Source organism: Schistocerca gregaria, chromosome 10, assembly GCF_023897955.1.
Source record: "Schistocerca gregaria isolate iqSchGreg1 chromosome 10, iqSchGreg1.2, whole genome shotgun sequence".
Taxonomy (NCBI): Eukaryota; Metazoa; Arthropoda; class Insecta; order Orthoptera; family Acrididae; genus Schistocerca; species Schistocerca gregaria.
The window spans coordinates 18,711,786-18,735,210 of NC_064929.1; positions in this window are offsets into that span (position 1 = coordinate 18,711,786).

Sequence of the window (23,425 nt, forward strand, 5' to 3'; positions counted from 1 at the left end):
GATTGTTGTATTCAATCCTGATGAAATTTCTGTGTTTCATCAACACTCTGATAGTCCGCAGATTACAGAATGCCACCGGATGTGCATCGGAAACTACTACTGGTCTTCCAGGGAACGATCAAAGCGTGGACTGTTCGAGACATACCTCACATGGAGGAAAGTGCGCATGGTGACTGTTGTATTCAATCCTGATGCAATTTCAGTGTTTCATCAACACTCTGATAGTCCACAGATTACAGAATGCCTCCAGATGTCCATCGGAAACTACTACTGATATACCAGGGAATGATCAAAACGTAGACTGTTTGACACATTACTCCCATGGAGGAAAGTGCGCATGGTGACTGTTGTATTCAATCCCGATGATATATCTGTGTTTCATCAACACTCAGATAGTCCACAGGTTACAGAATGCCTCCAGATGTGCATCGGAAACTACTACTGGTCTTCCAGGGAACGATCAAAGCGTAGACTGTTTGAGACATTACTCCCATGGATGAAAGTGCGCATGGTGACTGTTGTATTCAATCCCGATGCTATCTCTGAGTTTCATCAACACTGTGACAGACCACAGATTACAGAATGCCACCAGATGTGCATCGGAAACTACTACTGGTATTCCAGGGAACGATCAAAGCGAAGAATGTTTGAGACATTACTCCCGTGGAAGAAAGTGCGGATGGTGATTGTTGTATTCAATCCCGATGAAATTTCTGTGTTTCATCAACACTCTGATAGTCTGCAGATTACAGAATGCCACCGGATGTGCATCGGAAACTACTACTGGTCTTCCAGGGAACGATCAAAGCGTAGACTGTTCGAAACATACCTCACATGGAGGAAAGTGCGCATGGTGACTGTTGTATTCAATCCTGATGCAATTTATGTGTTTCATTAACACTTTGATAGTCCACAGATTACAGAATGCCTCCAGATGTCCATCGGAAACTACTACTGATCTACCAAGGAATGATCAAAACGTAGACTGTTTGACACATTACTCCCATGGAGGAAAGTGCGCGTGGTGACTGTTGTATTCAATCCCGATGCAATTCCTGTGTTTCATCAACACCCTGATAGTCCACAGATTACAGAATGCCACCAGATGTGCATCAGAAACTACTACTGGTCTTCCAGGGAACGATCAAAGCTTAGACTGTTTGAGTCATTACTACCGTGGAGGATAGTGCGCATGGTGAATGTTGTATTCATTCCCGATGCAGTTTCTGTGTTTCATTACACTCTGATACTCCACAGATTACAGAATGCCTCCAGATGTGCATCGGAACCTACCACTGGTCTTCCTGGGAACGTCCAAGCCTAGACTGTTAGAGACATTACTCCCATGGAGGAAAGTGCGCATGGTGACTGTTGTATTCAATCCCGATGCTAATTCTGTGTTTCGTCAACACTCTGATAGTCCACAGATTACAGAATGCCACGAGATGAGCATCAGAAACTACTACTGGTGTTCCAGGAAACGATCAAAGCGTAGACTGTTTGACATTACTCCCATGGAGGAAGGTGCGGATGGTGACTGTTGTATTCAATCCCGATGCAATTTCTGTGTTTCATCTACACCCTGATAATCCACAGATTACAGAATGCCTGCAGATGTGCATCGGAAACTACTACTGGTCTTCCAGGGAACGATCAATCCGTAAACTCTTGGAGACATTACCCCCATGGAGGAAGGTGCGCATGGTGACTGTTGTATTCAATCCCGATGCAGTTTCTGTGCTTCATCAACACTCTGATACTCCACAGATTACAGAATGCCTCCAGATGTGCATCGGAACCTACTACTGGTCTTCCTGGGAACGTCCAAGCGTAGACTGTTAGAGACATTACTCCCATGGAGGAAAGTTCGCATGGTGACTGTTGTATTCAATCCCGATGCAATTTCTGTGTTTCATCAACACTCTGATAGACCACAGATTAGAGAATGCCACCAGATGTGCATCGGAAACTAGTACTGGTCTTCTAGGGAACGATCAAAGCGTGGACTGTTTCAGACATTACCGCCATGGAGGAAAGTGCGGATGGTGACTGTTGTATTCAATCCCGAAGCAAGTTCTGTGTTTCATCAACACTCTGATAGTCCACAGATTATAGAATGCCACCGGATGTGCATCGGAAACTACTACTGGTCTTCCGGGGAACGATCAAATCGTAGACTCTTCGAGATATACCTCCCGTGGAGGAAAGTGCGCATGGTGACTGTGGTATTCAATCCCGATGCAATTTCTGTGTTTCATCAACACTATGATAGTCCACAGATTACAGAATGCCTCCAGATGTGCATCGGAAACTACTACTGGTCTTCCTGGGAACGATCAAAGCGTAGACTGTTTTTTTTTTTTTTTTTTTTTTGAGAGATAACTACCATGTAGAAAAGTGCGCATGGTGACTGTTGTACTCAATCCCGATGCAATTTCTGTGTTTCATCAACACCCTGATAATCCACAGATTACAGAATGCCTGCAGATGTACATCGGAAACTACTACTGGTCTTCCAGGGAACGATCAAAGCGTAGACTGTCTGATACATTACTCCCATGGAGGAAAGTGCAGATGGTGACATGTATTCAATCCCGATGCAATTTCTGTGTTTCTTCAACACTATGATAGTCCACAAATTACAGAATGCCACCAGATGTACATCGGGAACTACTACTGGTCTTCCAGGGAACGATCAAAGCCTAGACTGTTTGAGACATTACTCCCATGGAGGAAAGTGTGCATGGAGACTGTTGTATTCAATCACGATGCAATTTCTGTGTTTCATCAACACTCTGATAGTCCACAGATTACAGATTGTCTCCAGTTGTGCATCGGAAACTACTACTGGTCTTCCAGGGAACGATCAAATCGTAGACTGTTTTAGACATTACTCCCTTGGAGGAAAATGACTGTTGTATTCAATCCCGAAGCTATTTCAGTCTTTCATCAACACTCTGATAGTCCACAGATTACAGAATACCACCAGATGTGCATCGGAAACTACTACTGGTATTCCAGGGAACGATCAAAGCGTAGACTGTTTGAGACATTACTCCCATGGAGGAAAGTGGGGATGGTGACTGTTGTATTCTATCCCGATGCAATTTCTGTGTTTCATCAACACTCTGATAGTCCACAGATTACAGAATGCCACCGCATGTGCATCGGAAACTACTACTGGTCTTCCAGGGACGATCAAAGCGTAGACTGTTTCAGACGTTACTCCCATGGAGAAAAGTGCGCATGGTGACTGTTGAATTCATTCCCGATGCTATCTCTGTATTTCATCAACACTCTGACAAACCACAGATTACAGAATGCCACCAGATGTGCATCGGAAACTACTACTGGTATTCCTGGGAACGATCAAAGCGAAGACTCTTTGAGACATTACTCCCGTGGAGGAAAGTGCGCATGGTGACAGTTGTATTCAATCCCGATGCATTTCCTGTGTTTCATCAATACTCTGATAATCCACAGATTACAGAATTCCACCAGTTGTGCATCGGAGTCCACTACTGGTCTTCCAGGGAACGATCAAAGCGTAGACTGTTTGAGACATTACTCCCATGGAGGAAAGTGCAGATGGTGACTGTTGTATTCAATCCCGATGCAATTTCTGTGTTTCATCAACACTCTGATAGTCCACAAATTACAGAATGCCACCAGATGTACATCGGGAACTACTACTGGTCTTCCAGTTAACGATCAAAACCTAGACTGTTTGTGACATTACTTCCGTTGAGGAAAGTGGGCATGGTGGCTGTTGTATTCAATCCCGATGCAATTTTTGTGTTTCATCAAAACTCTGATAGACCACAGAATAGAGAATGCCACCAGATGTGCATCGGAAACTAGTACTGGTCTTCTAGGGAACGATCAAAACGTGGACTGTTTCAGACATTACCGCCATGGAGGAAAGTGAGGATGGTGACTGTTGTATTTAATTCCGATGCAATTTCTGTGTTTCATCAACACTCTGATAGTCCACAGATTACAAAATGCCTCCAGATGTGCATCGGAAACTACTACTGGTCTTCCAGGGAACGATCAAAGCGTAGACTGTTTCAGACATTACTCCCATGGAGGAAGGTGTGGATGGTGACTGTTCTATTCAATCCCGATCCAATTTCTGTGTTTCATTAACACCCTGATAATCCACAGATTACAGAATGCCTGCAGATGTGCATCGGAAACTACTACTGGTCTTCCAGGGAACGATCAAACCGTAAACTCTTTGAGACATTACTCCTATGGAGGAAGGTGCGCATGGTGACTGTTGTATTCAATCCCGATGCAGTTTCTGTGCTTCATCAACACTCTGTAACTCCGCAGATTACAGAATGCCTCCAGATGTGCATCGGAACCTACTACTGGTCTTCCTGGGAACGTCCAAGCTTAGACTGTTAGAGACATTACTCCCATGGAGGAAAGTGCGCATGGTGACTGTTGTATTCAATCGCGATGCAATTTCTGTGTTTCATCAACACTCTGATAGCCCACAGATTACAGAATGCCACCAGATGTGCATCGGAAAGTACTACTTGTCTTCCAGGGAACGATAAAAACGTAGACTGTTTGAGACATTACTCCCACGGAGGAAAGTGCGCATGGTGACTGTTGTATGCAATCCCGATACTATTTCTGTGTTTCATCAACACTCTGATAGTCCACAGATTACAGAATGCCACCGCATGTGCATCGGAAACTACTACTGGTCTTCCAGGGACGATCAAAGCGTGGACTGTTTCAGACGGTACTCCCATGGAGGAAAGTGCGGATGGTGGCTGTTGTATTCAATCAAGATGCAATTTCTGTGTTTCATCAACACTCTGATAGTCCACAGATTACACAATGAAACCAGATGTGCATCGGAAACTACTACTGGTCTTCCAGGGAACGATAAAAGCGTAGACTGTTTGAGACATTACTCCAATGGATGAAAGTGCGCATGGTGACTTTTGTATTCAATCCCGGTGCTATCTCTGTGTTTCATCAACACTCTGACAGACCAGAGATTACAGAATGCCACCAGATTCTATCGGAAACTACTACTGGTATTCCAGGGCGCGATCAAAGCGAAGACTGTTTGAGACATTACTCCCGTGGAGGAAAGAGCGCATGGTGACTGTTTATTCAATCCCGATGCATTTTCTGTGTTTCATCAATACTCTGATAGTCCACAGATTACACAATGCCACCAGTTGTGCATCGGAAACCACTACTGGTCTTCCAGGGAACGATCAAAGCGTAGACTGTTTGAGACATTACTCCCTTGGAGGAAAGTGTGGATGGTGACTGTTGTATTCTATCCCGATGCAATTTCTGTGTTTCATCAACACTCTGATAGTCCACAAATTACAGATTGCCACCAGATGTACATGGGGAACTACTACTGGTCTTCCAGTTAACGATCAAATCCTAGACTGTTTGTGACATTACTTCCGTTGAGGAAAGTGGGCATGGTGTCTGTTGTATTCAATCCCGATGCAATTTCTGTGTTTCATCAACACTCTGATAGACCACAGATTAGAGAATGCCACCAGATATGCATCGGAAACTAGTACAGGTCTTCTAGGGAACGATCAAAGCGTGGACTGTTCCAGACATTACCGCTATGGAGGAAAGTGCGGATGGTGACTGTTGAATTCAATCCCGATGCAATTTCTGTGTTTCATCAACACTCTGAAAGTCCACAGATAACAGAATGCCACCGGATGTGCATCGGAAACTACTACTGGTCTTCCCGAGAACGATCAAAGCGTAGACTCTTTGAGATATACCTCCCGTGGAGGAAAGTGCGCATGGTGACTGTTGTATTCAATCCCGATGCAATTTCTGTGTTTCATCAACACTATGATAGTCCACAGATTACAGAATGCCTCCAGATGTGCATCGGAAACTACTACTGGTCTTCCAGGGAACGATCAGAGCGTAGACTCTTTGAGACATTACTCCCATGGGGGAATGTGCGAATGGTGACTGTTGTATTCAATCCCGATGCAATTTCTGTGTTTCATCAACACTCTGATAGTCCACATATTACAGAATGCCACCAGATGTACATCGGGAACTACAACTGGTCTTCCAGTTAACGATCAAAACCTAGACTGTTTGTGACATTACTTCCGTTGAGGAAAGTGGGCATGGTGTCTGTTGTATTCAATCCCGATGCAATTTCTGTGTTTCATCAACACTCTGATAGCCCACAGATTACAGAATGCCACCAGATGTGCATCGGAAACTACTACTTGTCTTCCAGGGAACGATAAAAACGTAGACTGTTTGAGACATTACTCCCATGGAGGTAAGTGTGCATAGTAACTGTTGTATTCAATCCCGATACTATATCTATGTTTCATCAACACTCTGATAGTCCACAGATTACAGAATGCCACCAGATGTGCATTGGAAACTAGTACAGGTCTTCTAGGGAACGATCAAAGCGTGGACTGTTTCAGACTTTACCGCCATGGAGGAAAGGGCGGATGGTGACTGTTGTATTCAATCCCGATACAATTTCTGTGTTTCATCAACACTCTGATAGTCCACGGATTACAGAATGCCTCCAGATGTGCATCGGAAACTACTACTTGTCTTCCAGGGAACGATCAAAGCGTAGACTGTCTGATACATTACTCCCATGGAGGAAAGTGCAGATGGTGACTCGTATTGAATTCCGATGCAATTTCTGTGTTTCATCAACACTCTGATAGTCCACAAATTACAGAATGCTACCAGATGTACATCGGGAACTACTACTGGTCTTCCAGGGAACGATCAAAGCCTAGACTGTTTGAGACATTACTCCCATGGAGGAAAGTGTGCATGGTGACTGTTGTATTCAATCCCGATGCAATATCTGAGTTTCATCAACACTCTGATAGTCCACAGATTACAGAATGCCACCAGATGTGCATCGGAAACTACTATTGGTCTTCGAGGGAACGATCAAAGCGAAGACTGTTTCAGACTTTACACCCATGGAGGATAGTGCGGATGGAGACTGTTGTATTCAATCACGATGCAATTGATGTGTTTCATCAACACTCTGATAGTCCACAGATTACAGATTGTCTCCAGATGTGCATCGGAATCTACTACTGGTCTTCCAGGGAACGATCAAATCGTAGACTGTTTTAGACATTACTCCCATGGAGGAAAATGACTGTTGTATTCAATCCCGATGCTATTTCAGTCTTTCATCAACACTCTGATAGTCCACAGATTACAGAATACCACCAGATGTGCATCAGAAACTACTACTGGTATTCCAGGGAACGATCAAAGCGTAGACTGTTTGAGACATTACTCCCATGGAGGAAAGTGCGCATGGTGACTGTTGTATTCAATCCCGAAGCATTTCCTGTGTTTCATCAACACTCTGATAATCCACAGATTACAGAATGCCACCAGTTGTGCATCGGAAACCACTACTGGTCTTCCAACGAACGATCAAAGCGTAGACTGTTTGAGACATTACTCCCATGGAGGAAAGTGCGGATTGTGACTGTTGTATTCAATCCCGATGCAATTTCTGTGTTTCATCAACACTCTGATAGTCCACAAATTACAGAATGCCACCAGATGTACATCGGGAACTACTACTGGTCTTCCAGTTAACGATCAAAACCCAGGCTGTTTGTGACATTACTTCCGTTGCGGAAAGTGGGCATGGTGACTGTTGTATTCAATCCCGATGCAATTTCTGTGTTTCATCAACTCTGTGATAGACCACAGATTAGAGAATGCCACCAGATGTGCATCGGAAACTAGCACTGGTCTTCTAGGGAACGATCAAAGCGTGGACTGTTTCTGACATTACCGCCATGGAGGAAAGTGAGGATGGTGACTGTTGTGTTCAATTCCGATGCAATTTCTGTGTTTCATCAACACTCTGATGGTCCACAGATTACAGAATGTCTCCAGATGTGCATCGGAAACTACTACTGGTCTTCGATTGAACGATCAAAGCGTAGACTGTTTCAGACATTACTCTCATGGAGGAATGTGCGGATTGTGATTGTTGTATTCACTCCCGATGCAGTTTCTGTGTTTCATCAACACTTTGAAGGTCCACAGATCACAGAATGCCTCCAGATGTGTATCGGAAACTACTACTGGTCTTCCAGGGAACGATCAATGCGTAGACTGTTTGAGACATTACTCCCATGGAGGAAAGTGCGCATGGTGACTGTTGTATTCAAACCCGATGCAATTTCTCTGTTTCATCAACACTTTGAAGGGCCACAGATTACAGAATGCCTCCAGCTGTGAATCGGAAACTACTACTGGTCTTCCAAGGAACGATCAAACGTTGACTGTTTGAGTAAGACATTACTCCCATGGAGGAAAGTGCGGATGGTGACTGTTGTATTCAATCCCGATGCAATTTCTGTGTTTCATCAACACTCTGTTAGTCCACAGATTGCAGAATGCCACCAGATGTGCATCGGAAACTACTACTGATCTTCCAGGGAACGATCAAAACGTAGACTGTTTGAGACATTACTCACATGGAGGAATGTGCGCAGGGTGACTGTTGTATTCAATCGCGATGCTATTTCTGTGTTTCATCAACACTCTGAGAGTCCACAGATTACAGAATGCCTCCAGATGTGCATCGGAAAATACTACTGGTATTCCAAGGAACGATCAAAGCGTAGACTGTTTGAGAAATTACTCCCGTGGAGAAAAGTGCGCATGGTGACTGTTGTATTCAATCCCGATGCAATTTATGTGTTTCATCAACACTCTGATAGTCCACAGATTACAGAATGCCACCAGTTGTGTCTCGGAAACCACTACTGGTATTCCAGGGAACAATCAAAGCGTAGACTGTTTGAGACATTACTCAAATGGAGGAAAGTGCGGATGGTGACTTGTATTCAATCCCGATGCAATTTCTGTGTTTCATCAACACTCTGATAGTCCACAAATTACAGAATGCCACCAGATGTACTTCGGGAGCTACTACTGGTCTTCCAGGGAACGATCAAAGCCTAGACTGTTTGAGACATTACTCCCGTGGAGAAAAGTGTGCATGATGACTGTTGTATTCAATCCCGATGCAATTTCTGTGTTTCATCAACACTCTGATAGTCCACAGATTACAGAATGCCACCAGATGTGCATCGGAAAGTACTACTGGTCTTCCTGGGAACGATCAAAGCGTAGACTGTCTGATACATTACTCCCATGGAGGAAAGTGCGGATGGTGACATGTATTCAATCCCGATGCTATTTCTGTGTTTCTTCAACACTATGATAGTCCACAAATTACAGAATGCCACCAGATGTACATCGGGAACTACTACTGGACTTCCAGGGAACGATCAAAGCCTAGACTGTTTGAGACATTACTCCCATGGAGGAAAGTGTGCATGGAGACTGTTGTATTCAATCACGATGCAATTTCTGTGTTTCATCAACACTCTGATAGTCCACAGATTACAGATTGTCTCCAGTTGTGCATCGGAAACTACTACTGGTCTTCCAGGGAACGATCAAATCGTAGACTGTTTTAGACATTACTCCCTTGGAGGAAAATGACTGTTGTATTCAATCCCGAAGCTATTTCAGTCTTTCATCAACACTCTGATAGTCCACAGATTACAGAATACCACCAGATGTGCATCGGAAACTACTACTGGTATTCCAGGGAACGATCAAAGCGTAGACTGTTTGAGACATTACTCCCATGGAGGAAAGTGGGGATGGTGACTGTTGTATTCTATCCCGATGCAATTTCTGTGTTTCATCAACACTCTGATAGTCCACAGATTACAGAATGCCACCGCATGTGCATCGGAAACTACTACTGGTCTTCCAGGGACGATCAAAGCGTAGACTGTTTCAGACGTTACTCCCATGGAGAAAAGTGCGCATGGTGACTGTTGAATTCATTCCCGATGCTATCTCTGTATTTCATCAACACTCTGACAGACCACAGATTACAGAATGCCACCAGATGTGCATCGGAAACTACTACTGGTATTCCTGGGAACGATCAAAGCGAAGACTCTTTGAGACATTACTCCCGTGGAGAAAAGTGCGCATGGTGACAGTTGTATTCAATCCCGATGCATTTCCTGTGTTTCATCAATACTCTGATAATCCACAGATTACAGAATTCCACCAGTTGTGCATCGGAATCCACTACTGGTCTTCCAGGGAACGATCAAAGCGTAGACTGTTTGAGACATTACTCCCATGGAGGAAAGTGCAGATGGTGACTGTTGTATTCAATCCCGATGCAATTTCTGTGTTTCATCAACACTCTGATAGTCCACAAATTACAGAATGCCACCAGATGTACATCGGGAACTACTACTGGTCTTCCAGTTAACGATCAAAACCTAGACTGTTTGTGACATTACTTCCGTTGAGGAAAGTGGGCATGGTGGCTGTTGTATTCAATCCCGATGCAATTTTTGTGTTTCATCAACACTCTGATAGACCACAGAATAGAGAATGCCACCAGATGTGCATCGGAAACTAGTACTGGTCTTCTAGGGAACGATCAAAACGTGGACTGTTTCAGACATTACCGCCATGGAGGAATGTGAGGATGGTGACTGTTGTATTTAATTCCGATGCAATTTCTGTGTTTCATCAACACTCTGATAGTCCACAGATTACAAAATGCCTCCAGATGTGCATCGGAAACTACTACTGGTCTTCCAGGGAACGATCAAAGCGTAGACTGTTTCAGACATTACTCCCATGGAGGAAGGTGTGGATGGTGACTGTTCTATTCAATCCCGATCCAATTTCTGTGTTTCATTAACACCCTGATAATCCACAGATTACAGAATGCCTGCAGATGTGCATCGGAAACTACTACTGGTCTTCCAGGGAACGATCAAACCGTAAACTCTTTGAGACATTACTCCTATGGAGGAAGGTGCGCATGGTGACTGTTGTATTCAATCCCGATGCAGTTTCTGTGCTTCATCAACACTCTGTAACTCCGCAGATTACAGAATGCCTCCAGATGTGCATCGGAACCTACTACTGGTCTTCCTGGGAACGTCCAAGCTTAGACTGTTAGAGACATTACTCCCATGGAGGAAAGTGCGCATGGTGACTGTTGTATTCAATCGCGATGCAATTTCTGTGTTTCATCAACACTCTGATAGCCCACAGATTACAGAATGCCACCAGATGTGCATCGGAAAGTACTACTTGTCTTCCAGGGAACGATAAAAACGTAGACTGTTTGAGACATTACTCCCACGGAGGAAAGTGCGCATGGTGACTGTTGTATGCAATCCCGATACTATTTCTGTGTTTCATCAACACTCTGATAGTCCACAGATTACAGAATGCCACCGCATGTGCATCGGAAACTACTACTGGTCTTCCAGGGACGATCAAAGCGTGGACTGTTTCAGACGGTACTCCCATGGAGGAAAGTGCGGATGGTGGCTGTTGTATTCAATCAAGATGCAATTTCTGTGTTTCATCAACACTCTGATAGTCCACAGATTACACAATGAAACCAGATGTGCATCGGAAACTACTACTGGTCTTCCAGGGAACGATAAAAGCGTAGACTGTTTGAGACATTACTCCAATGGATGAAAGTGCGCATGGTGACTTTTGTATTCAATCCCGATGCTATCTCTGTGTTTCATCAACACTCTGACAGACCAGAGATTACAGAATGCCACCAGATTCTATCGGAAACTACTACTGGTATTCCAGGGCGCGATCAAAGCGAAGACTGTTTGAGACATTACTCCCGTGGAGGAAAGAGCGCATGGTGACTGTTTATTCAATCCCGATGCATTTTCTGTGTTTCATCAACACTCTGATAGTCCACAGATTACACAATGCCACCAGTTGTGCATCGGAAACCACTACTGGTCTTCCAGGGAACGATCAAAGCGTAGACTGTTTGAGACATTACTCCCTTGGAGGAAAGTGTGGATGGTGACTGTTGTATTCTATCCCGATGCAATTTCTGTGTTTCATCAACACTCTGATAGTCCACAAATTACAGATTGCCACCAGATGTACATGGGGAACTACTACTGGTCTTCCAGTTAACGATCAAAACCTAGACTGTTTGTGACATTACTTCCGTTGAGGAAAGTGGGCATGGTGTCTGTTGTATTCAATCCCGATGCAATTTCTGTGTTTCATCAACACTCTGATAGACCACAGATTAGAGAATGCCACCAGATATGCATCGGAAACTAGTACAGGTCTTCTAGGGAACGATCAAAGCGTGGACTGTTCCAGACATTACCGCTATGGAGGAAAGTGCGGATGGTGACTGTTGAATTCAATCCCGATGCAATTTCTGTGTTTCATCAACACTCTGAAAGTCCACAGATAACAGAATGCCACCGGATGTGCATCGGAAACTACTACTGGTCTTCCCGAGAACGATCAAAGCGTAGACTCTTTGAGATATACCTCCCGTGGAGGAAAGTGCGCATGGTGACTGTTGTATTCAATCCCGATGCAATTTCTGTGTTTCATCAACACTATGATAGTCCACAGATTACAGAATGCCTCCAGATGTGCATCGGAAACTACTACTGGTCTTCCAGGGAACGATCAGAGCGTAGACTCTTTGAGACATTACTCCCATGTGGGAATGTGCGAATGGTGACTGTTGTATTCAATCCCGATGCAATTTCTGTGTTTCATCAACACTCTGATAGTCCACATATTACAGAATGCCACCAGATGTACATCGGGAACTACAACTGGTCTTCCAGTTAACGATCAAAACCTAGACTGTTTGTGACATTACTTCCGTTGAGGAAAGTGGGCATGGTGTCTGTTGTATTCAATCCCGATGCAATTTCTGTGTTTCATCAACACTCTGATAGCCCACAGATTACAGAATGCCACCAGATGTGCATCGGAAACTACTACTTGTCTTCCAGGGAACGATAAAAACGTAGACTGTTTGAGACATTACTCCCATGGAGGTAAGTGTGCATAGTAACTGTTGTATTCAATCCCGATACTATATCTATGTTTCATCAACACTCTGATAGTCCACAGATTACAGAATGCCACCAGATGTGCATTGGAAACTAGTACAGGTCTTCTAGGGAACGATCAAAGCGTGGACTGTTTCAGACTTTACCGCCATGGAGGAAAGGGCGGATGGTGACTGTTGTATTCAATCCCGATACAATTTCTGTGTTTCATCAACACTCTGATAGTCCACGGATTACAGAATGCCTCCAGATGTGCATCGGAAACTACTACTTGTCTTCCAGGGAACGATCAAAGCGTAGACTGTCTGATACATTACTCCCATGGAGGAAAGTGCAGATGGTGACTCGTATTGAATTCCGATGCAATTTCTGTGTTTCATCAACACTCTGATAGTCCACAAATTACAGAATGCTACCAGATGTACATCGGGAACTACTACTGGTCTTCCAGGGAACGATCAAAGCCTAGACTGTTTGAGACATTACTCCCATGGAGGAAAGTGTGCATGGTGACTGTTGTATTCAATCCCGATGCAATATCTGTGTTTCATCAACACTCTGATAGTCCACAGATTACAGAATGCCACCAGATGTGCATCGGAAACTACTATTGGTCTTCGAGGGAACGATCAAAGCGAAGACTGTTTCAGACTTTACACCCATGGAGGATAGTGCGGATGGAGACTGTTGTATTCAATCACGATGCAATTGATGTGTTTCATCAACACTCTGATAGTCCACAGATTACAGATTGTCTCCAGATGTGCATCGGAATCTACTACTGGTCTTCCAGGGAACGATCAAATCGTAGACTGTTTTAGACATTACTCCCATGGAGGAAAATGACTGTTGTATTCAATCCCGATGCTATTTCAGTCTTTCATCAACACTCTGATAGTCCACAGATTACAGAATACCACCAGATGTGCATCAGAAACTACTACTGGTATTCCAGGGAACGATCAAAGCGTAGACTGTTTGAGACATTACTCCCATGGAGGAAAGTGCGCATGGTGACTGTTGTATTCAATCCCGAAGCATTTCCTGTGTTTCATCAACACTCTGATAATCCACAGATTACAGAATGCCACCAGTTGTGCATCGGAAACCACTACTGGTCTTCCAACGAACGATCAAAGCGTAGACTGTTTGAGACATTACTCCCATGGAGGAAAGTGCGGATTGTGACTGTTGTATTCAATCCCGATGCAATTTCTGTGTTTCATCAACACTCTGATAGACCACAAATTACAGAATGCCACCAGATGTACATCGGGAACTACTACTGGTCTTCCAGTTAACGATCAAAACCCAGGCTGTTTGTGACATTACTTCCGTTGCGGAAAGTGGGCATGGTGACTGTTGTATTCAATCCCGATGCAATTTCTGTGTTTCATCAACTCTGTGATAGACCACAGATTAGAGAATGCCACCAGATGTGCATCGGAAACTAGCACTGGTCTTCTAGGGAACGATCAAAGCGTGGACTGTTTCTGACATTACCGCCATGGAGGAAAGTGAGGATGGTGTCTGTTGTGTTCAATTCCGATGCAATTTCTGTGTTTCATCAACACTCTGATGGTCCACAGATTACAGAATGTCTCCAGATGTGCATCGGAAACTACTACTGGTCTTCGATTGAACGATCAAAGCGTAGACTGTTTCAGACATTACTCTCATGGAGGAATGTGCGGATTGTGATTGTTGTATTCACTCCCGATGCAGTTTCTGTGTTTCATCAACACTTTGAAGGTCCACAGATCACAGAATGCCTCCAGATGTGTATCGGAAACTACTACTGGTCTTCCAGGGAACGATCAATGCGTAGACTGTTTGAGACATTACTCCCATGGAGGAAAGTGCGCATGGTGACTGTTGTATTCAAACCCGATGCAATTTCTCTGTTTCATCAACACTTTGAAGGGCCACAGATTACAGAATGCCTCCAGCTGTGAATTGGAAACTACTACTGGTCTTCCAAGGAACGATCAAACGTTGACTGTTTGAGTAAGACATTACTCCCATGGAGGAAAGTGCGGATGGTGACTGTTGTATTCAATCCCGATGCAATTTCTGTGTTTCATCAACACTCTGTTAGTCCACAGATTGCAGAATGCCACCAGATGTGCATCGGAAACTACTACTGATCTTCCAGGGAACGATCAAAACGTAGACTGTTTGAGACATTACTCACATGGAGGAATGTGCGCAGGGTGACTGTTGTATTCAATCGCGATGCTATTTCTGTGTTTCATCAACACTCTGAGAGTCCACAGATTACAGAATGCCTCCAGATGTGCATCGGAAAATACTACTGGTATTCCAAGGAACGATCAAAGCGTAGACTGTTTGAGAAATTACTCCCGTGGAGAAAAGTGCGCATGGTGACTGTTGTATTCAATCCCGATGCAATTTATGTGTTTCATCAACACTCTGATAGTCCACAGATTACAGAATGCCACCAGTTGTGTCTCGGAAACCACTACTGGTATTCCAGGGAACAATCAAAGCGTAGACTGTTTGAGACATTACTCAAATGGAGGAAAGTGCGGATGGTGACTTGTATTCAATCCCGATGCAATTTCTGTGTTTCATCAACACTCTGATAGTCCACAAATTACAGAATGCCACCAGATGTACTTCGGGAGCTACTACTGGTCTTCCAGGGAACGATCAAAGCCTAGACTGTTTGAGACATTACTCCCGTGGAGAAAAGTGTGCATGATGACTGTTGTATTCAATCCCGATGCAATTTCTGTGTTTCATCAACACTCTGATAGTCCACAGATTACAGAATGCCACCAGATGTGCATCGGAAAGTACTACTGGTCTTCCTGGGAACGATCAAAGCGTAGACTGTTTGAGACATTACTCCCGTGAGGGAAAGTGCGCATGGTGACTGTTGTATTCAATCCCGATGCAATTTCTGTGTTTCATCAACACTCTGATAGCCCACAGATTACAAAATGCCACCAGATGTGCATCTGAAACTAGTACTGGTCTTCCATGGAACGATCAAAGCGTAGACCGTTAGAGACATTACTCCCATGGAGGAAAGTGCGCATGGTGCCTGTTGTATTCAATCCCGATGCAATTTCTGATTTTCAACAACACTCTGATAGTCCACTGATTAAAGATTGCCTCCAGATGTGCATCGGAAACTACTACAGGTCTTCCTTGCAACGATCAAAGCGTAGACTGTTTCAGACGTTACTCCCATGGAGGAAAGTACGGATGGTGACTGTTGTATTCAATCCCGATTCAATTTCTGTGTTTCATCAACACTCTGATAGTCCACAGATTACAGATTGAATCCAGATCTGCATCGGAAACTACTACTGGTCTTCCTGGGAAGGATCAAAGCGTAGACTGTTTGAGACATTACTCCCGTGGATGAAAGTGCTCATGGTGACTGTTGTATTAATCCCGATGCAATTTCTGATTTTCATCAACACTCTGATAGTCCACAGATTACAGAATGCAACCACATGTGCATCGGAAACTACTACTGGTCTTATAGGGAACGATCAAATCGTAGACTGTTTCAGACAATACTTACATCGACGTAAGTGCTTATGGTGATTGTTGTATTCAATCCTGATGAAATTTCTGTGTTTCATCAACACTCTGATAGTCCGCAGATTGCAGAATGCCACCGGATGTGCATCGGAAACTACTACTGGTCTTCCAGGAACGATCAAATCGTAGACTGTTCGAGACGTACCTCACATGGAGGAAAGTGCGCATGGTGACTGTTGTATTCAATCCTGATGCAATTTCTGTGTTTCATCAACACTCTGATAGTCCACAGATTAGAGAATGCCTCCAGATGTCCATCGGAAACTACTACTGATCTACCAGGGAATGATCAAAACGTAGTCTGTTTGACACATTACTCACATGGAGGAAAGTGCGCATGGTGACTGTTGTATTCAATCCCGATGATATTTCTGTGTTTCATCAACACTCTGATAGTCCACAGTTTACAGAATGCCTCCAGATGTGCATCGGAAACTACTACTGGTCTTCCAGGGAACGATCAAAGCGTAGACTGTTTGAGACATTACTCCCATGGATGAAAGTGCGCATGGTGACTGTTGTATTCAATCCCGACGCTATCTCTGTGTTTCATCAAAACTCTGACAGACCACAGTTTACAGAATGCCACCAGATGTGCATCGGAAACTACTACTTGTATTCCAGGGAACGATCAAAGCGAAGACTGTTTGAGACATTACTCCCGTGGAGGAAAGTGCGGATGGTGATTGTTGTATTCAATCCCGATGAAATTTCTGTGTTTCATCAACACTCTGATAGTCCGCAGATTACAGAATGCCACCGGATGTGCATCGGAAACTACTACTGGTCTTCCAGGGAACGATCAAAGCCTAGACTGTTTGAGACATACCTCACATGGAGGAAAGAGCGAATGGTGACTGTTGTATTCAATCCTGATGCAATTTCTGTGTTTCATTAAGACTCTGATAGTCCACAGATTACAGAATGCCTCCAGATGTCCATCGAAAACTACTACTGATCTACCAGGGAATGATCAAAACGTAGACTGTTTTACACATTACTCCCATGGAGGAAAGTGCGCATGGTGAGTGTTGTATTCAATCCCGATGCTATTTCTGTGTTTCATCAACACTCTGATAGTCCACAGATTACAGAATGCCTCCAGATGTGCATCGGAAAATACTACTGGTCTTCCAGGGAACGATGAAATCGTAGACTGTTTGAGATATTACTATCGTTTAGGAAAGTGCGCATGGTGACTGTTGTATTCAATCCCGATGCAATTTCTTTGTTTCTTCTACACGCTGATATTGTTCAGATTACAGAATGCCACCAGATGTGCTTCGGAAACTACTACTGGTCTTCCAGGGAACGATCGAAGCGTTGACTGTTTGAGACATTACTCCCATGGAGGAAAGTGCGCGTGGTGACGGTTGTATTCAATCCCGATGCAATTTCTGTGTTTCATCAACACTCTGATAGTCCACAGATTACAGAATGCCACCGGATGTGCATCGGAAACTACTACTGGTCTTCCAGGGAACGATCAAAGCGTAGACTGTTTGAGTCATTACTACCGTGGAGGATAGTGCGCATGGTGACTGTTGTATTCAATCCCGATTCAATTTCTGTGTTTCATCAACACTCTGATAGTTCACAGATTACAGAATGCCACCAGACGTGCATCTGAAACTACTACTGGTCTTCCATGGAACGATCAAAGCGTAGACCGTTAGAGACATTACTCCCATTTAGGAAAGTGCGCATGGTGACTGTTGTACTCAATCCCGATGCAATTTCTGTATTTCATCAACACTCTGATAGTCCACAGATTACAGATTGAATCCAGATCTGCATCGGAAACTACTACTGGTCTTCCTGGGAACGATCAAATCGTAGACTGTTTGAGACATTATTCCCGTGGAGGGAAGTGCGCATGGTGACTGTTGTATTCAACCTGATGCAATATCTATGTTTCATCAACACTCTGATAGTCCACAGATTACAGAATGCCTCCAATTGTGCATCGGAAACTACTACTGGTCTTCCAGGGAAGGATCAAATCGTAGACTGTTTCAGACATTACTCCCGTCGAGGAAAGTGCGCATGGTGATTGTTGTATTCAATCTCGATGAAATATCTGTGTTTCATCAACACTCTGATAGTCCACAGATTACAGAATGCCACCGCATGTGCATCGGAAACTACTACTGGTCTTCCAGTTAAAGATCAAAGCGTAGACTTTTCGAGACATACCTGCAATGCAGGAAAGTGTGCATGGTGGATGTTGAATTCAATCCCAATGCAATTTCTGTGTTTCATCAACACTCTGTTAGTCCTCAGATTACAGAATGCCTCGAGATGTGCATCGGAAACTACTACTGGTCTTCCAGGGAACGATCAAACCGTAGACTGTTTGACACATTACTCCCATGGAGAAAAGTGCGGATGATGACTGTTGTATTCAATCCCGATGCAAATTCTGTGTTTCATCAACACTCTGATAGTCCACAGATTACAGATTGCCACCATATGTGCATCGGAAACTCCTGCTGGTCTTCCAGTGAACGATCAAAGCGTAGACTGTTTGAGACATTACTCCCATGGAGGAAAGTGCGGATGGTGACTGTTGTATTCAATCCCGATGCAATTTCTGTGTTTCATACACACTCTGATAGTCAACAGATTACAGAATGCCACCGCATGTGCATCGGAAACTACTACTGGTATTCCAGGGAACGATCAAAGCGAAGACTGTTTGAGACATTACTCCCGTGGAGGAAAGTGCGCATGGTGACTGTTGTATTCAATCCCGAAGCATTTCCTGTGTTTCATCAACACTCTGATAATCCACAGATTACAGAATGCCACCAGTTGTGCATCGGAAACCACTACTGGTCTTCCAGGGAACGATCAAAGCGTAGACTGTTTGAGACATTACTCCCATGGAGGAAAGTGCGGATTGTGACTGTTGTATTCAATTCCGATGCAATTTCGGTGTTTCATCAACACTCTGATAGTCCACAGATTACAGAATGCCACCAGTTGTGTCTCGGAAATCACTACTGGTATTCCAGGGAACAATCAAAGCGTAGACTGTTTGAGACATTACTCCCATGGAGGAAAGTGCGGATGGTGACTTGTATTCAATCCCGATGCAATTTCTGTGTTTCATCAACACTCTGATAGTCCACAGTCTACAGAATGCCTCCAGATGTGCATCGGAATCTACTACTGGTCTTCCAGGGAACGATCAAAGCGTAGACTGTTTGAGACATTACTCCCATGGATGAAAGTGCGCATGGTGACTGTTGTATTCAATCCCGATGCTATCTCTGTGTTTCATCAAAACTCTGACAGACCACAGTTTACAGAATGCCACCAGATGTGCATCGGAAACTACTACTTGTATTCCAGGGAACGATCAAAGCGAAGACTGTTTGAGACATTACTCCCGTGGAGGAAAGTGCGGATGGTGATTGTTGTATTCAATCCCGATGAAATTTCTGTGTTTCATCAACACTCTGATAGTCCGCAGATTACAGAATGCCACCGGATGTGCATCGGAAACTACTACTGGTCTTCCAGGGAACGATCAAAGCCTAGACTGTTCGAGACATACCTCACATAGAGGAAAGTGCGCATGGTGACTGTTGTATTCAATCCTGATGCAATTTCTTTGTTTCATCAGCTCTCTGATAGTCCACAGATTACAGAATGCCTCCAGATGTGCATCGGAAAATACTACTGGTCTTCCAGGGAACGATCAAAGCGTAGACTGTTTGAGACATTACTCCCATGGAGGAAAGTCCGCATGGTGACTGTTGTATTCAACCTTGGTGCAATTTCTGTGTTTCATCAGCACTCTGATAGTCCACAGATACAGAATGCCACCAGATGTGCATCGGAAACTACTACTGGTCTTCCAGGTTACGATCAAATCGTTGACTGTTTGAGATATTACTATCGTTTAGGAAAGTGCGCATGGTGATTGTTGTATTCAATCCCGATGCAATTTCTTTGTTTCATCTACACGCTGATATTGTTCAGATTACAGAATGCCACCAGATGTGCTTCGGAAACTACTACTGGTCTTCCAGGGAACGATCGAAGCGTAGACTGTTTGAGACATTACTCCCATGGAGGAAAGTGCGCGTGGTGACTGTTGTATTCAATCCCGATGTAATTTCTGTGTTTCATCAACACTCTGATAGTCCACAGATTACAGAATGCCACCGGATGTGCATCGGAAACTACTACTGGTCTTCCAGGGAACGATCAAAGCGTAGAATGTTTGAGTCAATACTACTGTGGAGGATAGTGCGCATGGTGACTGTTGTATTCAATCCCGATTCAATTTCTGTGTTTCATCAACACTCTGATAGTTCACAGATTACAGAATGCCACCAGACGTGCATCTGAAACTACTACTGGTCTTCCATGGAACGATCAAAGCGTAGACCGTTAGAGACATTACTCCCATTAAGGAAAGTGCGCATGGTGACTGTTGTACTCAATCCCGATGCAATTTCTGTATTTCATCAACACTCTGATAGTCCACAGATTACAGATTGAATCCTGATCTGCATCGGAAACTACTACTGGTCTTCCTGGGAACGATCAAAGCGTTGACTCTTTGAGACATTACTCCCGTGAAGGGAAGTGCGCATGGTGACTGTTGTATTCAACCTGATGCAATATCTATGTTTCATCAACACTCTGATAGTCCACAGATTACAGAATGCCTCCAATTGTGCATCGGAAACTACTACTGGTCTTCCAGGGATGGATGAAATCGTAGACTGTTTCAGACATTACTCCCCTCGAGGAAAGTGCGCATGGTGATTGTTGTATTCAATCTCGATGAAATATCTGTGTTTCATCAACACTCTCATAGTCCACAGATTACAGAATGCCACCGCATTTGCATCGGAAACTACTACTGGTCTTCCAGGGAAAGATCAAAGCGTAGACTTTTCGAGACATACCTGCAATGGAGGAAAGTGCTCATGGTGAATGTTGTATTCAATCCCAATGCAATTTCTGTGTTTCATCAACACTCTGTTAGTCCTCAGATTACAGAATGCCACCAGTTGTGCATCGGAAACCACTACTGGTCTTCCAGGGAACGATCAAAGCGTAGACTGTTTGAGACATTACTCCCATGGAGGAAAGTGCGGATTGTGACTGTTGTATTCAATTCCGATGCAATTTCGGTGTTTCATCAACACTCTGATAGTCCACAGATTACAGAATGCCACCACTTGTGTCTCGGAAACCACTACTGGTATTCCAGGGAACAATCAAAGCGTAGACTGTTTGAGACATTACTCCCATGGAGGAAAGTGCGAATGGTGACTTGTATTCAATCCCGATGCAATTTCTGTGTTTCATCAACACTCGGATAGTCCACAAATTACAGAATGCCACCAGATGTACTTCGGGAGCTACTACTGGTCTTCCAGGGAACGATCAAAGCCTAGACTGTTTGAGACATTACTCCCGTGGAGAAAAGTGTGCATGATGACTGTTGTATTCAATCCCGATGCAATTTCTGTGTTTCATCAACACTCTGATAGTCCACAGATTACAGAATGCCACCAGATGTGCATCGGAATGTACTACTGGTCTTCCTGGGAACGATCAAAGCGTAGACTGTTTGGGACATTACTCCCGTGGAGGAAAGTGCGCATGGTGACTGTTGTGTTCAATCCCGATGCAATTTCTGTGTTTCATCAACACTCTGATAGCCCACAGATTACAGAATGCCACCAGATGTGCATCTGAAACTGCTACTGGTCTTCCATGGAACGATCAAAGCGTAGACCGTTAGAGACATTACTCCCATGGAGGAAAGTGCGCATAGTGCCTGTTGTATTCAATCCCGATGCAATTTCTGGTTTTCAACAACACTCTGATAGTCCACAGATTAAACATTGCCTCCATATGTGCATCGGAAACTACTACTGGTCTTCCTTGGAACGATCAAAGCGTAGACTGTTTCAGACGTTACTCCCATGGAGGAAAGTACGGATGGTGACTGTTGTATTCAATCCCGATGCAATTTCTGTGTTTCATCAACACTCTGATAGTCCACAGATTACAGAATGCCACCAGATGTGCATCGGAATGTACTACTGGTCTTCCTGGGAACGATCAAAGCGTAGACTGTTTGAGACATAACTCCCATGGTTGAAAGTGCGCATGGTGACTGTTGTATTCAATCCCGATGATATTTCTGTGTTTCTTCAACACTCTGATAGTCCACAGTTTACAGAAAGCCTCCAGATGTGCATCGGAAACTACTACTGGTCTTCCAGGGAACGATCAAAGCGTAGCCTGTTTGAGACATTACTCCCATGGATGAAAGTGCGCATGGTGACTGTTGTATTCAATCCCGATGCTATCTCTGTGTTTCATCAAAACTCTGACAGACCACAGTTTACAGAATGCCACCAGATGTGCATCGGAAACTACTACTGGTATTCCAGGGAACGATCAAAGCGAAGACTGTTTGAGACATTACTCCCGTGGAGGAAAGTGCGGATGGTGATTGTTGTATTCAATCCCGATGAAATTTCTGTGTTTCATCAACACTCTGATAGTCCGCAGATTACAGAATGCCACCGGATGTGCATCGGAAACTACTACTGGTCATCCAGGGAACGATCAAAGCCTAGACTGTTCGAGACATACCTCACATGTAGGAAAGTGCGCATGGTGACTGTTGTATTCAATCCCGATGCATTATCTGTGTTTCATCAACACTCTGATAGTCCACAGATTACAGAGTGCCACCAGATGTGCATCGGAAACTACTACTGGTCTTCCAGGGAACAATCAAAGCGTAGACTGTTTGAGACATTACCCCCGTGGAGGACAGTGCGCATGGTGACTGTTGTATTCAATCCCGATGCAATTTCTGTGTTTCATCAACA